The 16,217-nt window shown below is 37.5% G+C and overlaps 1 long non-coding RNA gene across 1 annotated transcript in view; it reads left to right on the forward strand.

The window, feature by feature from the left end:
* The first annotated feature begins 1,244 nt into the window (after positions 1–1,244).
* LOC105716295 (uncharacterized) overlaps positions 1,245–16,217 on the forward strand; it is a 217,380-nt gene continuing 202,407 nt past the window's right edge. Inside the window, exon 1 of the long non-coding RNA XR_001107244.2 lies at positions 1,245–1,379. This is a non-coding gene — a long non-coding RNA (uncharacterized LOC105716295). The remainder of the gene's footprint in view (positions 1,380–16,217) is intronic.

Genomic DNA, 16,217 nt, shown 5'->3' on the forward strand with positions numbered 1-16,217 from the left:
ACTAAAGATAATACAGAAATACAGTAAAACATCTTTCAGCAAATATCTTCCAGCAATGACAGGAGGGAGACCTTCAAACTTGAGAATGATGCTGGCACTATGATCAAGTCCTAGCTATTTCAGAGTTGTAGTATTCATAGACTTTTGGGAGAACCTTCTCCAGTGAGCCCATAATATAATCCTTTATTCCATTTAGGTGTTACTGAATTTTGACCCTGCACATAACCTTTATCTTTAGGCACATCAGGCTGTCAAGAGAGATACTCTGGATTGAGCTGTGGCACATACTTTATGACTTTAATTTAAGCATGTTGTAAATAGAAGCTGCTTGCTTATAGTCCTATGACTAGTGTAATATTTTTTCCTGTAAGGACACAAATTCCAACTTATATCTTATATCTTCTTCATCCTCCCCTTTGCATTAACCCTGCTACCCTTTATTTTTATACAAATTCAAAATCTCTTAACAGATTCATGCTTTGTATGTATTTGTAAAATTAATCCCTTAGGATTAAATTTTCTATGTCTGTATTTAAAAATGTTTTCTTCTTCTTCTTTTTTTTTTTTTTGGTTTGGGATAATCTTTTTTAGGATAGTAATGCAGTATTATGTCTTTTAGCACCTGAAATAGTGCTATGCAGAGGGTGGGAGCTCTGTAAATGTTTGCAAAATGAAATTTTTCTCTTATTATGAACACAACTGTGCTGGCTCACTTGTCCTTAGAGACACAGAGAGAAGCTTTATCAACCAGAAAAGGCACATGTTACTGAGACAAGAAAGACCGTTCCTGTGTTTTTCTTTATCAAAATTAACCACAACAAGTCTGTATACATTGTGCTGCGTGTTCTACAAAACAAGAAATACAGATTCCATTTAAAGTCCAGTAACACGATTAGATGAAACATATAGACTGGAATCTAACGTAAATAGAACCTATAGTTTTAGGACTTTATTCCTTGAACCACACATAGTACTCACGGTTTGGGATAGCTGGCAGGAAATCCAATAGACAAGGATAATTAACAATACTGGAGAACTGTCTACAAATGTTCATACTCTGCCAGCAACCCAATAATCAATAAGAACAGACTTTCTTATGGGCTGCAAGAGTGAAACCAAAGCTTTTAAAGTATCAATTGCTGTTGTTTTGCAGTGTCCAAGTCTCAAATACTTATTTATTTTGTATTCCCCTAAAAATTTCTTCCATTCTTTCCCTGTTTTCTTATGCCTACAGCTATTGCTATGGGAGAATATTATGGTAATCAGTCAATATCTGATTAAAAGCATGAAGCTTTTTCATTATCTCCACAAGGTGATTGAATTTCTTCTACCTGAACAGCAAGATTCTCCTTTGAATTGCTGCAGCAGAGACTGGCACCGTGAGTGAATTTTGGGCTGCATTTATTTAGTGTGAGTGAGCAAGTTCTATATTTCCTTAGTATCAGAATGCAGACAAGAAGCTACTTAGTACTTGTCAGGAAGATAAGTTACTGTAAAATGAGTATTAGTTATTTAATATTTACACAGAATGCTTGATATCTTATGTCCACCTCCATTCTCCCAAAACACACATACCTACTTGCTTTAATCCCTAGTTTCATGGGAAATAATTCGTCAACCATTTATGTACATTTGATAGCTAAGATGTTCTCTTTTCTAAATGTTTCTGACAGACCACACTGCTAAATAAGCAGGAGAAAAGGCACATGCTTTGTATGGTGTAATAAATAACTGTCTTTTAGGCAAGGTTGCCTTCCAATTGTCAGTGGGAAAAGATATGTGAATAACAAGAAGAACTGGAAATGTCAAATAAATAGAACAGTTTCCTATTGAAAATCAGTAGATTGTGTTAATATATCTTCTTCATTCAGATTTTCAGCAGAATTAATAAGTAATACCTTTACTTCACTGGCCTTATGTATACTTTCTCGTGGACAAGCTTATAACCAATCAGCGAAGACAACCAGAAATAAAATAGGTAGGGAAAACTGACAGATACAGGACATGGATAATTTGCCTTTGAATAATAATCAATTAACTATAAATTGAAGCTTTTAACCTAAATGCAAGAAAGCTACTTTGCAAAGCTGGTCCTTTTGCATAATGAAGAAAAACAGAATTCAGATATAAAGATAAGCTGCTTTCTATTCTATTTTTTGAAATCTAATGAATGTCTTTGACTTTGGGAGGTTGGGAACATTTTTACAAGTCTGATGGAAGCTATATCCCCTCTTCCTATGAAAATGCACAATTGTAGGACCACTACATAAATAGCATGGTATTCATATGATTGGTGCCCCCCTGGAGTTGCACAATGCTGACATATATATAGGGACTGCAGATAAGGAAACACTTTCCCCATGTGATCTTCTGTGAACTGAGCTTGAAGTAAACACAATTCTATTGTTACCTAGACTAGTGTATCCACTACTTGTGTGGCAAGGAGGTTAGTTTGAGCCTGTCTAAATTAATAGAGTAGCAGTATTTGCAGGTGACACTAATCCCAGGAGAAATTCAGTGGCTTTACCCAGAATATCACATCATTTACTTACAGAAAAAGCAATAAGGGACACATCCATTAAATAGATGCTGTTGCCATAGGTGACTGTTCTAAGCAAAATAAATCTCTTGCATCTTGATATGGCTTTGAGCTGACTTTCAGTCTTCTGCAGCTGGCTTTCTTGCATGTTCTAAATTTTCCTGCGTATGAAATATTTTGAAAATGTAATTCAATTGTCACTTGCACAGGAATGAAAAGAAGCAAGGAAATGACTCTTCATTGAGTTTTGGCTTTTTCTTGATTAGATGAGCAGCTGTTGAGCAATAAGTCTACCAAAATGGCAATTTGACTGAGCTAACTAAATAAAACCCAACTAAATAAGACTGCTAACGCCAGTTAAGCTTCTTAGAGAATTTTAGACACAGTGTTAGGCTCAAGAGGGCATCCTAATGGTGTCATTGCTTCTTGGTGAATAATTCCTTTTTCTCTGTCTTTTTATTTTTACTTTCAAGCTAATCTTATCTGTTCATACTTTTCACATCTTTGAAATGACTTATATGTTTTGATGTAAAAATGCAGGAAGTATTGATCCTTTTTGAAGATTGTTGATATGCAGGTAGCAAAAAGCCTAAATATTTTTATTCCAATTTATGTTTCTTTCATTTAAAATTTTTTTTTTTTTTTTTTTTTTTGAGACGGAGTATCTCTCTGTCACCCAGACTGGAGTACAGTGGTGTGCGATCTCAGGTCATGCAATCTCTGCCTCCTGGGTTCAAGCAATTCTCCTGCCTCAGCCTCTAGAGTAGCTGGGACTACAGGCTCATGCCACCATGCCCAGCTAATTTTCTGTATTTTTCGTAGAGACGGAGTTTTATGGTGTTAGCCAGGATGGTCTCTATCTCCTGACCTGGTGATCTGTCTGTCTCAGCCTCCCCAAGTGCTGGGATTACAGGTGTGAGCCACTGCCCCCAGCCTCATTAAAAAATCATTTGAAAGCCTATTATAAACAAGATGTGCTATTTAATGATTATATTTGTGTCTGACTGCTTATGTTTCTTTAGAGCCTCAGAGTAACCTGTTGAGTTTGACAAGATACTTTACAATTAAGGAGGCATAACAAAGTGACTTATACATATTAGGAAGATGGTTTGAACATAAATTGCTTGGTTCTTATTACAACACACCTTCCCACTACAACATGGAGCCTGCTTCAAGGACGTGGGGACTTCTGTTGGGAGACACACAATGATACCTGAAATGAATTTGTAGGGAAAAATCTTTTAATATTACTCAGCTTGTGAAGACAGAGCTTTTGAATTCCATTTCTTACTAATGCAGAAAATAATATGAAGAGATTGTATTTTTAACAGAATTTCCAAACTTTCCATCTGGGATGAATTACAATCAGTTGGATTTATGACTCTTTATTGACGCCTCCTCTTTTTTCCATGATACCCATAAGCATTTCCTTTCTCTTTCTCACAATGTCATGAGGAAGAAGCAAAGCCATGCAGAGAATGCCCTTGGTTTTGCTTATCCCCATTGCAGAGACCACTGATTTATTTATAGATCAGCTTTGCCAAATATTTTGGAGAAGCCAGCATTTCTTAAAGGGAATATCACAGTTAGAATCAGGTTGTGGGCTATGTATAGTTAGTTTAAAACAGCAGGATCTATTTTTTTTTCTGCTTATTCTTACATTGCCCCATGCAGTTTTATCAGTTTTTCTTTCTTTAACCTTTAACTAGAAAATACATGAGTATTTTGGGGGAGAAAAAATACTTCCATAAAGTGACAACTCATTTGATAAAATTGTCCTATCAATCAAATCTATTGAGATATACATAATACAGAGAATGGACAGAAGGGTCAGGGCCACTATTTTGAAGGCATGGAAAGATTCAGAAAATGGACTACTCTAAGCCCAGTGCATTGATTCAAGCTTGTTGGTCTATGGCTGTCCACAGCCACTAATGACCCAGGGTCTATCCCATTTTAAGAAAATAGCTAATTGCTTCATTATTATGTTTGCATTTGTGTACAATCACAAAGAGACAGGGTACAGTCGTAACTCTTTATAAACTCAGATACGACTTTTCTTTCAAAGAAGATGTGTCTTTGTTTTGTCTATAATCCATTTTGTTTTCCTGAAACAAAACTTCATGCCACTGAGTAGAAGGAAGAAAATAAACATTTAGCACTTGCTATGAGCTGAATTGTGTCCCTGCAAAATGTATTTGTTCAACTGTAACACCCCATGTAGGGGCTCTGAGGCAGTGAAAAATGTTAAATGAGCTCATAAGGGTGGGGCCCACATCTGATACGGCTGGTCCAGCGAGACCAGAGCTTCCCTGTTCCCCCATGTGAGTACATGGTGAGAAGGCAGCCACCTGCAATCAAGAAAGAGAGTCCTCACCAGGAACTGAACCAGCTGGCATCTTGATCTTGGAGTTCCCAGCCTTCAGAAATGTGAGAAATAAATTTCTGTTGTTTAAGCCTGCCAGTATATGGTATTTTGCTATAGCAGCCTAAGCAGACTAATATCATCCTGTCAGTTTAAGTTACTTAAACCATTAATTTAGGATATGCTCAGACTCACTAAGAAAAACAAAATAGGTGTAGGTTTTTATTTCCTCCACCCCCTCTAAGCAGTGCTTGTGTAAGTATGAGGGTGTGCTGCAATGTAACCTCGTGGTGAAGGAAAAGAGTTTGAGTCCATGGGGATGGTGTCCACTGGCATCTTGGGGCTCCAGTACAATCCCTTCTGTCCCCCTGTTAGGGGCTGTTCCTGCTTACATGTGCAGTTGACATCTGTGACTAGCATGACTCAATATCTGATCCCTGTTTGTCCCTCCCTTGTTGACTCAGCCTCACCTCAGTTCTGACTTCCTGCATTCTACTACATCCTCACTGTGGTGGGTTCTACCACAGCCCCAGAACTCTCAACTCTATGATGGTCAACTGCTTCTACACTGGGGCTGCAAGAACATCTGGATCTCATCTCTGCTACCCACAAACCCTGATGGGATCAGGAAAGCCAAATATCAAGGTCTCCTGTTGTCTGACAAACTGTACTGTACCACTTGGCTTACTGTGATATGATTTGATGCTACTTGACAAACTCCCTCTTAAATCCCACAGGAAAAACCAGGACAAGAGGTTTCCACTGTCCTTAGCTTTTCCTCACTCCTGAGGACACTTGACTCATCATTTTCTCTTATCTCTTCCCATCCTATCTTCTTTTTCTAAATTCCCTCAAACTCCCAGAAAAAAAAAAAAAAGCCAGCTTGTTCTCTCATTTCAAGTCTCTATTTCCTCTTTATCAGACAGAAACAAGTTTTATGATCTAGGAGAGTGAGAGAGAACTTCTTTACATTCTGGGTGTCTATGAGCTGAGTCCTGGATCTTGGTATCCTAAAAGAATTTATAAAGTTATTTAGGAAACCCATTCTCTCTCACTCCTTCCATAATGTCTCTTTCTCTGAGGCCATAAACTTTAGACATATAAAGTTTCAGATGGACAAAAATTTACAGGAAGAATGAAAATGATTGGCTTATACTCACAAAGATATTATTCCTCTCTGTGAATAGGATTATCTGTTTTACTGTGGATGTATGCTTACATTCTGTGTACTAATGCACAGTCTCATATGTAAACCTTACTCCTTGAGGCAGGTATCACAGGCGTGAACAAACTCCACTAGCGTTCACAATGACTACATTGTGAATAAACCTTCAGGCATTCAACATGTTCTCTCAGTCCTCCAAGATGTCTTCCACCAGCTTGCCCACACTGTTCATGTGTTTTACTTTTTCTTCTGCAAAATAAGCATATAAGGAAGCCATCCCACTCAGATGTTATATGAATAATTGGTTCTTTGCACTTTTGAAAGAATAACTTAATTAGCTCATCAAATTACCCTTCAGTTATATCCTATATTTTGTCCATCTAGGATGCTGCATATTTAATTCTGGGTCAATAAGCATCCTGTTGGGTATCTCTTAAATGACTCTTCCTGTCATATTGCATTTTTACTTCTTCCTGGCATTCACGAGTGGAGAGCTACTGTTGACGAAGCTCCAGTTTGAGCACTATGTTGCCCCTGTTATATGTCTTCTGTGGCCAGCTCAATCATAGGCTCTGAGCAGAGTTCTTAGGTCCACAGCCATTTATGCATGCAAGATTTCATATGTTTAAATAATCATCCTTTTGATGATTTATAACTTGGAAGAACAAGGAATATCTCTTATCTTATATTTCTTGCCTTCTGTTAGTTTGTTTAACTTAAGGTAATATTAAAAAGGTTTTTTCAAGTTTAGGATAAAGTAAGAAAGTGAGACAACATTATTTTTAAAATGTGTATTCTTTAGTATGTAGATAAAACAGTTTCACTTATCCAGATGTTTTAAGTTTTTTCTTAAAAATCAATTTTTCCATCAATGATCACGTTGATATAAAGTGGTGATAGATAGACATGGACTTCTAGACAATAATTTGGGGTTCTATCATATAGCAGTGACAGAAAATCCCATACAAAAATACAAATGGAAAATGATACTCGACTGATGGATTAAGCTGATTGGCACTGTAAAGATAAGACTATTTTGTTCCTTGATGGGAGATTAGTACAGAAATAGATGTGTGAGTCAAACCTCAGCACAGTAATGATTTCCTGACAAGCACTCTTTCCAAACCAAAATACATTAAGTTTAAATCCAAGGAGCCATTACACTTTAAATGTTTCTTTCAATTTTTCTATAAACTGGAAGAAAAAGGAATTTGCACTTTATGTCAAGGCCACAATAATTCCTTTGTATATAGCATATTGCCTACTGCAGACCATGATGGAAGTTAAATAACGATGAGCCAGTTGCTGGGCTTTTGGTAGAGTGCTATATGATTGACTCAGATACTAATGTATCGGGGCCACACATTAGTTTCTCAGTGGTGGAGATTGAGTGCTAATGCAATTTGGAAGAATTCCCAGTAAAAATAAAAAGAGATGTACACTGCCTCTTTAATGACTCAGGGAAACAGAAACCATTTTTAATACATTAAATATGTTACCAAGTTTGAATATTTTGTCTTTTTTAAGTCTTGAAGAAGAAAATTTTTTGACTCTAATAGCTATCTAGCTATTGAAGTAGAATGGAATGAACTGATTTCAAGAAGCATTAATAATTAACAGCTGCCAGAGCCATGTAAACAATGTCAACCAGGGCCTGGATATTTCTATCTGGCATCCAACTATATCTGAGCCCCTTCTCCTAAGGAAAGGACAGAATATACTATTGAGTATCTAATAAGTGCAAAACAATGTTCTCGGCACTTTTATATCTGACTTAATCCTTACAGCTTCTCTGTGAAGTCTCATGCCCATTAAAGATAAAGAAGGTGAAATTTATGGGAGTTAAATTGCCCTATGTCTTATAATTGAAAATTGGAAAATTTAACTCTTGAGTTCTAGTCTGTCAAAATCTATTTTAGATGTACACTATCTGATACGGTTTGGCTGTGTCCCCATCCAAATCTCATCTTGAATGAGATTCTGTATCCAGACAACTGATTGGAAATTTCAGCTTCCCAGCTTGCCAGCTTACTGGATCTTGGCAAGTTGTTTAACCTTTCTCCTCCTCTGTTGTCATCCACAGAACAAGGATCATAATAATGCCTGCTTCATAGTGTGCTGAGAAAATTAAGTGCGCTATATATGTAAAGCACTTAAAATAGAGAATAGAGCTTGGCACACAGAAGAGCGTTTGGCTGTTACTGAAAAGGAATGAAGAATGCTTTGCTTAGTGTTCAATGAAAGTGCACTTACTAAAGTGCCAGATATGCTACCTGTCATGTAATATATGAAATGGAAGAAAAAAGACCTTCATAAAGATGTGTGCTAGTGCTGAGCTTGTTATTTTATATACATTACCTCATTTAATCTTCCATCATTTCCATTTACAAAACAAGAGCCAAGACAACACAATCTTAGGTTAAATACATTTGTTAAATTCCCATTTCTAAGAAATGACAGAGCCAGATTTTAAACGTGGATTTGTCAGATTCTAAGGCCTATCTTGTTTGAGTGGGTTAAGTGCGGAACCACTTAGAGAGAGAAACAAAGTTTAGCGAATGTTCAGCTTAGGGTTCTGTGCTAAAAATGTCAAAGTGGCTGTAGAACACCTAATTTAGCTTCCTAAAATAAGTGGATTATCTCTCTGGAGAAAAGACTAATTTCCCTTGTAGGATATTGTAAAATCTTACCAGTTTTCACTGAGGCAGATAGAGGCGTTAAACTCTGGACTTAAAAAATACAATTTTGGTTTTAAAGACATTTTTAGACTTAGGATGAATACTGGTTTAGGGGTCTAGAATCATATCAATTATAGGATATTATATCAATTATGATTTACATTTAAATAGCTCACTCTATTTATTTGTGCCTATAGTTAAAAACCAAAACCAAAACGTGATTTTAAGAGTCTAGTAGGCGTGTACCAGAAGACAAGATTACTATCATGTTACCTGTGATCTTGGTGTGTACTTCCTGGTTTCAATATGTCATCTTCTCCACCTCATCTTATTCATGTGAGAGTCTCATGTGTATGATGTGTTTTAATGTATAGGCATGTGTGTGTACACGAGTATATAATTTTTTTCTGTCTTGTGCCTCAATCTTTATTAATATCACTATCTTTTTCTCTTTACTTTCACTTTGTTTCTCATGGTCTTTTTTTTGACCACAATAACAGACCTGGTGTCTTTTTTTCCATATATCTGATAAAGTTATATATTCTCCTTTCTTAACCTATGGAAAAAATAATTGATATTTCTCTTTAAGAGACTGATTCATGTGGCCTTACGTTGATTCTTTTTCTTAATAGCTTATAGGGTTCCCACCTCAATTTAAAGAGGAATTGAATAAATCTGATAAGCCATATAAAGTAGCAGCATTTAAAATAAAATATCTATCTAAATAAAGGTTGTAGCTTATCTTTTAAGCTATAAAGATGGGAAATTGCCCTTAAGGAGAGCACAGGCTGTTTAAATATTCTAGAGCAGATATTGGAATTGATCCTTGAAGAAAACTCTCATTGTTAAACTGTTCTAGTCCTGCAGACATAAGGAAATCTCTACTCATTGCTCTTGGGAATTAACTTAAAAGCAGATGCCTCAGACTGGAATTAAGCATTCTGTGTAGTAATACAATTGAGTTAATACTGAAAATGAGCCCATATAGACTCAGAAATTGCCCTGTGCCTGAAATACACTCTATGTTCCTGGAAAATGTGAATGACTTTTGTTCAAGTATTTTCCTTCAGGAGGTCTAGGAGATGGGTAGACATTTCTTATCTTCTTTTCCATGCATGCTACAGAAAATACTGTGAAAAATTGTGAACTAGGTTGTCATAGCACTACCTACATTGGGCTATCGGTGCCCCTTCTCATTTAAGATTGGAAGAGCCACAATATGGGCCATGACCCTTTGTATTAGACACAGGATGAGAATACACCTTATTTGTGGGTTAATATTTTCCCTGGAAGAGAATGAATATTCCCAATGTCAATTACCATAGAAGAGGAAATAAGATGAGCCTTAGGAACAACAGATCTCCCTTTATCTTTAGCAGAGGAGGCAGTCAGGCAGGCCTAGACTCTTAGTTGTAGAAATATCTAAATCTTGATGAGAAGGGTTCGAAAGCCATACCACACAGAGGCCTGCCAGGAAACAGAAGGGACACTCATGGTCTCTTAGAGACTTCCAACAGCAGTCCATTAAGTTTCTCTAGTCTCTGAGCTTTCTGTAAGCTCTTTTTAACAGTATGGTTTAGTCTCAGTTGTGTATGGGAATTTGGGGAATTGAAACTGTTTTTGGTAGTATCAGGGGAAGACAATGGCCCAGAAGTGAGTTGATGACATAGGGGTCATCTGCCCCAGAAAACATGGCCTGGCAGCAAGAGGAGAAACCAGAGCATAGGAAAAATGAGGAATTTTAAGGCAATGACCTGAGAAATCAGTGGGTGAAAAGATGAATTGAAAGAGGCTAATCCCTGCCAGAAAGTCAATAAGGGTTCCTGCTATGATAGTTTGCATATACAAAGAAAACTTAACCTCATTTGGGAGTCACAGGCTTAGCAGATCAGTTATATACAAGGTTCATAAGAAAATGATTAGAAATTCTTGCTAAACTATGAGCTCAAAGAAGTATAAATTAACATAAACAGCAAATTTCAGCTCATTCAATAAAACGAGTTGTTTTAATGTGTTATTTAATAAGCAGTAGATTATTTTTGTTTGAGGGCTGCCACCCTTGTCTGATAAATTATTATTTTAATGTTGTAATTATTGGATGTGATTAATCAGCCAGTCAGCAAAGCAAATATTTTCCACCTAAATTAAATGTGTTGGCAGAATGATTATTTCTCTAACACATTTGATATGAGTGAGTCTATTTTATATCTTTATGAATAACTGTATTAGAATCATGTTATCTTGTCTCAGGGTTAGAATTCTGCCCTGGAGGCTATTTTGTGCCAAAAAAATTGACAAGGCCTTTTCTGAATGTTGACTAGGAAGAGGAAAAAAACCTTGAAAACTTAAAAACTAGATGAAACTCCTGTGATTCAGTAAAAATGTAATCTAAAAATCACTGAAAAAAGATCTGTGTTTGAGTTCCTGGCTCTACCACTAAAGGTGGAAGCTGATCAATTATCTGATTCCTCTGAGTCTCCGCTTCTCTGTCTGTAACCCCACAGGATCATATAGAAAATTCAGTAATAAAATGTACATGGGAAATGCTATAAATTAAGATAGTACAGAAAATCCATCTTGTTTTCTTCCAGTTCTTAGATTCCAGTGGGAAAATACAGAGGCAGGGGGCATAAAGGAAATAAATTAGACCATAAAGGAAAGAAATCCAACCAAAGTTCAAACTAAAATGTTTGAGTTTTAAGATTATTTTTTCAAAATTTTCACCCCTGGGTGTGATTCAGAATAATATCGTACAAAATTCAGAACCCCGAGCTCCACCTGTCACTGGAGATGTTGATTTAAAAGCTCAGGAATGGTTTTTTAAATTTTATTATTCAGTTTATTCCTACCAATGTTATGGAGCCTGACTGAAATTTTGAGACTCCAAAGCTGACTGCTGGGAATTGCTGATCAAACTTTACTGTAAACTTCTTTGGACCAATGTAGGGCAGTTTTATATGTTTCAAACTTGGATACAGTTGGGATATACTGGAAAGTTATGATTAACAGGATAAACTAAAAATTTCTAGTCACGTGTTAGATTCTCATAAGGAGCATGCAACCTAGATCCCTCACATGGGCAGTTCACAATAGGGTTTGCGTTCCTATGAGAATCTAATTCTGCCACTGATCAAACAGAAGGCGGAGCTCAGGCAGTAATGCTTGCTTGCCCCCCACCCACTACCTGCAGTGCAGCAGCGTTCCTAACAGGCCACAGTCTGTGGCCCAGGGATTGGGCACCACTGGTTTGGCACCAGGAGACGGTGCTATTCTTGTGATAGTGAGTTCTTATGAGAACTGGTTGTTTAAAAGTGTGTGGCACCTCCCTGCTCTTCCATCCTGCTCCTGTCAGGTATGATGCCTGCCCTCCCTTTGCCTTGCACCATAAGGCTCCCTGAGGCCTCCCAAGAAGCAGATACTGCCATGCTTCCTGCAGAACTGTGAGCCAATTAAACCTTTTTTTTTTTTTTTTTTTTTTGGTAAATTACCCGGTCTCGGGTATTTTGTATAGCAGTGTGAGAACAAACTAATACAACTTTCAACCTATAATTCTCTGGATAACATGAGCTCTGTTTCATCTGAGTAAATGTTTGAGGGGAAGTAGTTCTGCTTCATTAAAGTAGAAAGGAACTAATGTTTATTGGCTGACTGTTCTGTGCCAGGCACTGTACTTGGCATTGAACTAGGGGCTTATACTGGTTATCTCATTTACTTCCCATCAGAATTCCATGAAGAAGCCATTAATATTATTATTTTACAGATGGGAAAATTGAGGCTTCAGCAAACTGAGTAACTGCTAAGAGTATACAATTAACAATGGTGGAACAGGGACTTTGACTCAAATCTGTCTAGCCCTGAAGTTCATGATCTGCCCGTCATCCTCTACTGCCTTTCTTTATGTCTAGCACTTGAAGTAGAACAAGTGTTTGGTGCTGTAGGGACTGTCTATTAATATCTCTCATTCTGATTGTTATATTTCTTATTGCATGGAAGTTATAGGCATAGTAAATGGGCTGAACTTCACTGACGCTAGTTGCAACAGATGCATTTTGCGCCTATGTCCCATCTCAGCCCACCTCTGATTTCAGTGGCAGCCATGGTGGATGGTCCTGAGCTCTGTCTGCTAGCATTTGCACTGGAGTTACTCTACTTTTCTGCCTCAGGGCTTTCTCCAAAGCTACAGGTGAGCTTGAGCACACAGCCAACCTGGAAGTGTCAGGGAGTTAATGCCCCTTTAACTCCCTGGACATATCCCTGGAGATAAATGTCTCACCCTCCTGTCCTTCAGAGGGACAATTCTAAGGTGCTTCCACATGCTTTTGTCAAAGGTCCCAGTGGTATTGAGTCCCAGGATCCAGCTCAACAATGCACCCAGTGGTTCTCCTTCCCTGTCTTACTACCCCTCACTCTGCTTCCTGGGATGTTGAGGTTTATTTATTTATTTATTTATTTTTTTCAATTCTAAAGCCATTGTATTTTTTCATTTATTTGAGTAACATACGGTTTGGTCTGAACTGATAAGCATCAGAGTTTCCTGTTTGGGGTGAGGGAGAGACAGAAGGAGAAGAAAGAGAGCAGGGTAATGTGGACTGAGAACAAGAGCTCCAGTGAGCTTCTTTCTCTTTTACCTCACTTCTCATCCCACGGGTCACAAGCAGAGGGTTCAGCAGCATGACTGAAATGGTTTCTAAGTACGTGAGAGAGACTATCACTCTGGAAATACTCTAAAATACTTGAGGGAGGGAACTTTCACAAATGCCTGGACTTCCTGTGTATTAGGTGAATCCTGCACTGTGTTAAGAAATGTGCGTATTGATGCAGACGTAACCTCATATGCCAGTGAAATCTGGGAATTTTCTTTTGCCAGTCTAGTTCTCAATATCTTACTCACTCTCTCCATTGGCTTACAGAATTCGCGTGCATAAGGAATATCATAGCAAAATAGAGAGTATTGGTTTGTAGGAAATTCCAACCAGAAAAACACCACTGGATGAATTTGGCTTGGTTTCCTAAGCTATAGCATAAGGAAAAATTGTTAGCTTTTATGTGCTTTTGGCCAGAAATGAAGTAAATAAAGAAATCATGACAAAGATGACATGATAGGAAAACATGTCACCTTAAGAAAAGTTTGGAGTAGCTATTACTTGAATGTTTTTACACTTATATAAATTTTGTGTACAAAACTTAAGAGTGCATTCTGTATTACAGAAGTGAGGGGAAATTAAGTGATTCTAGAAAGCTAGGTGAACGAATGGATGGCTTGATACAGTTAGGAATGTGGATATAGCCCTTTACAGAGTACCATTATATAAATTCATATTCCATTTTTGTACTACTTATGAAATCTTAATTTTCCTATTTTATAGGTGAAGTTCAAAGAAGTTAAATAAAATCTTTGAGATAACCCAGCTAGTAAGTGAGAGAGATGGGACACCTCTGTCTTAAAACCCTGTGTCCTTTCTCCCTCATCCCATTGCTTTCACCTGGTGAGTTCCTGAAATCCACCAGGACACAGACCTGGTGCCTGCTTTGCCTTATGACCTGCCTCTTTTCTCAGAGACCAGGGATTGGCCATGGGATCTACAATAAGGAAGAAAAACGAGTCCCTTGGTAGCTGCAGTTGCACATTGACCAAAAGATATTTGGCAAATATTTCTTGACTGGTTTCACATAGAAAATTTCACAAGTGTTACTGCATGCCAGTGTGTGCGAGTCAATGCTACAAAGTTAGATTCAATTAAAATAATTTATCTAGAGCCTCAATGGAACTATAAAGCCTAGAAACTTCTATGAGTGTAATCTGAACAAGCTCTCACTTTGAACATTTTGAATAGACTTTGATGTTCATTCATTTTTCATGCACATATACACAATCCCAGTTTTATGTAAAACGATGAATCTTTTAAAAGAGATACATTGAACTGAGTTTTAAAACATCAAACCTGGGCTTTCAAATTTTAGGATAAAAATCTTTCAAAATGAAGACTGCATTGACTATTCTGGCTTTCAAATGTATATATAAACACACACATATATTTATATATACATATGCACAAATGCATATGTATATACACACATAGAAATTCTTTTTATTGCTAAAGAGATTCTTTTATTGCTGTTTGCTTCATATTTAATAATTACCTTCATTCCATACAAAATTATGTTCTTTGTTATATATGGTTTATCTCTAAGAGATTTAGAGAATAGGATAAGCAATGAGAAGCACTGGGAATAATTATAGAAAACGTGCTTAGGCATGTGGATAAATTGTTCAGCCACAGGCTGGGTGCAGTGGCTCATGCCTGTAATCCCAGCAATTTGGTAACCCGAGGCAGGTGGATCACTTGAGGTCAGGAGGTTGAGACCATCCTGGCCAACATGGTGAAACCCATCTCTACAAAAATACAAAAATTAGCCGGGCATGGTGATGCATGCCTGTAATCCCAGCTACTTAGGAGGCTGAGACAGAAGAATCACTTGAACCTGGGAGGCAGAAGTTTCAGTGAGCCGAGATCATGTCACTGTATTCCAGCCTGGGCAACAGAGAGAGATTAGACTCTGTCTCAAAAAAAATAAGTAAATAAAAATAAAGTATTCAGTCACAGGATCACTTGTGAAGGAAAGAAATGAAAAGACATAAGTAAAAAGATATTTTGTTATTGAGTTTGAAAGAGAAGTCAGGAGGCAGGAATATAAGTTTTCAGACAGATTGTGGAAGTATAGTCAAGAATTAAGGTGCATTCTGCAGAGATTCTGGATACATCAGATTGTAAATAACACATCAGGCACATTGGGCCAAGAGTAGAGAGTGGGTGGGGTGGGGAAGCCATCATCAAATTGTATTCATGGTGTGGTGTGGCAATGATATTTAAAGCCAGATGAGATCACCTGGAAGTTCACGTACATGGAGAACAGAAGATATTTCATATCAGAAACTGGAGTACTTGGGAACACTGAAAGAGAGGGATGCAGCAAACAAGAAGTTAGAAGGGGAGGAGAACAAGCAAAGAGGAGAAGCAGATGAAGGTGGAAATCACTCAATTCAAACGCTTCTGGGAGGGCAAGTAAGATGAGAACCAGGAATAAGCCATAGAGTTGGCAACATGGAGAGGTGGTGACCTCGTGTAAGAGAAGATAGAGATGGGATGGGAAGTCTGGAAGTGAAGACAGAAAGTAAAATATTTCTAGCTATTTTGCTATAAAAGAGAAAAAAAACCAAAATCATATGGAGTCAGAGAAGGTTTCTTTTTTAAGATAGAAGCTTTTGTAACTCATTTATATAGTGGATGGTGAGGACCTATTAGAGAAGAATAATTTACAGTCCTAGAAAGAGCTAACACACACTTCTCAGAGGACTCTAAAACAAAACTTGACCAGCACTCCCTCTGATGGCCAGCAGATGAACAAATACCAGCTTCTTGCCCCAATCCACCATCCTCCCCAATCTGGGTTTCCCTGCTCACGAATATA

This window comes from Aotus nancymaae, unplaced genomic scaffold (assembly GCF_030222135.1).
Source record: "Aotus nancymaae isolate 86718 unplaced genomic scaffold, 86718_ANA_hifiasm-v0.15.2.pri h1tg000025l, whole genome shotgun sequence".
Lineage (NCBI taxonomy): Eukaryota > Metazoa > Chordata > Mammalia > Primates > Aotidae > Aotus > Aotus nancymaae.